Source organism: Cebus imitator, unplaced genomic scaffold (genome assembly GCF_001604975.1).
Source record: "Cebus imitator isolate Cc_AM_T3 unplaced genomic scaffold, Cebus_imitator-1.0 Scaffold275, whole genome shotgun sequence".
Lineage (NCBI taxonomy): Eukaryota > Metazoa > Chordata > Mammalia > Primates > Cebidae > Cebus > Cebus imitator.
The window spans coordinates 1,662,049-1,663,781 of record NW_016107590.1 but is presented as its reverse complement, the minus strand read 5'-3'; positions in this window follow the sequence as shown (position 1 = coordinate 1,663,781).

The following is a 1,733-nucleotide window of genomic DNA, read 5'->3' as shown; positions in this document are numbered from 1 at the left end:
CAAAAAAAAAAAAAAAAAAAAAAAAAAAAAAAACCTAGTAAAAAAAAAAAAAAAAAAAAAAAAAAGAATTGTTTTGAAAAGTTTCAAAAGTATGGATCTCTTGATTCATGTCCATTAGGGTGTTTTACTCAAAGGAAGTATGCACAAGTATCTCTTTGATATGGTAGACTCATTATGAGATATGAGAAACTGGTGAAAGATCAGAGTACTTAGATCTTCCATTGTTCTATATTGGTTCTACTTGCACATGGGCACTGGCAGACAGAAAGATGACATCATAGCACTATTGCATTGTCCCCCAGGGACATTCTGCTGCCTTAAAGAGTCATGATTTAGTTGAAAAGATAAACTAAAAAGCAACATGGTCGGTTCCAAATGACTGCCATGGTAGTTCTTAGGAAGAATGGCATCTTAATTCTCTGTAGTGAAGCAGATATTTTGATTCACTGTAATTTAAAAAATAAAAATGGTGGACTCACCCCTGTAACTTCATCACTTCCCTTTTCCTTGTGACAATAGATAATTCAAAATAAATAATAAATAAATAAATAAAAATAAAGAAACAAAGAAAGAAAAAAAAGAGAATTCATTTCTCCATCCTTCACTTTGAGATCAACCGAACTTAAATCTGTTAAAGGAAGTATACAGTAAATGAAAGTAACTAAGAAGTTACGGTTGGAGAAATGAAACCAATTTCTTATAAACAACAACAGGTTCCTGAAAACCTTATGAAGAAGTTGATTCAGATTACCAGAGGTGATTTTTCCAAATGAATGCCACAGTAACTACTAAACTTTTCTTTTTTTTTTTTTTGAGACCAAGTCTTGCTGTGCCCAGAGTAGAGTGCAGTGGCGCGATCTCAGCTCACTGCAACCTCTTCCTCCTGAGTTCAAGCAATTCTCCAGCCTCAGCCTCCTGAGTAGCTGGGATTACAGACATGTGCCACCATGTCCAGCTAATTTTGTATTTTTAGTAGAGATGGTGTTTTTCCATGTTGGTCAGACTGGTCTTGAAAAATCCCAATCTCAGGTGATCCGCCTGCCTTGGCTTCCCAAAGTGCTGGGATTACAGGTGTGGGCCACTGCTCCTAGCCCTATTTTTTGATTTTATTTTTTTTGAGACAGAGTTTTGCTCTTGTGGGCTAAGCTGGAGTGCAACGGCATGGTCTTGGCTCACTGCAACCTCTACCTCTTGGGGTCAAGTGATTCTCTGGCCTCAGCCTCCTGAGTAGCTGGGATTATAAGTGCCCACTACCATGCCTGGCTAATTTTTGTATTTTTAGTAGAGACGGGGTTTCACCATCTCTATGTTGGCCAGGCTGGTCTCGAACTCCTGACCTCAGGTGATCCATCCACCTTGGCCTTCCAAAATGCTGGGATTACAGGTGTGAGCCACCACTTCTGGTCTTTTTCTTTTTTTAAAAATAGAGTTGGGGGTCTCACCATATTGCCCAGGCTGGTCTTGAACTCCTGAGCTCAAGCCATCCTCCCACCTTGGCCTCCCAAAGTGCTGGAATTACAGGTGTGAGCTACCATGTCTGGCTTAGAAAGTTGCTTAATGACCCCTTCTAATCAATTCTTTTTTTTTTTTTTGAGACGGAGTTTCACTCACATTACCCAGGCTGGAGTGCAATGGCGCGATCTCAGCTCACCGCAACCTCCGCCTCCTGGGTTCAGGCAATTCTGCCTCAGCCTCCTGAGTAGCTGGGATTACAGGCACGCACCACCATGCCC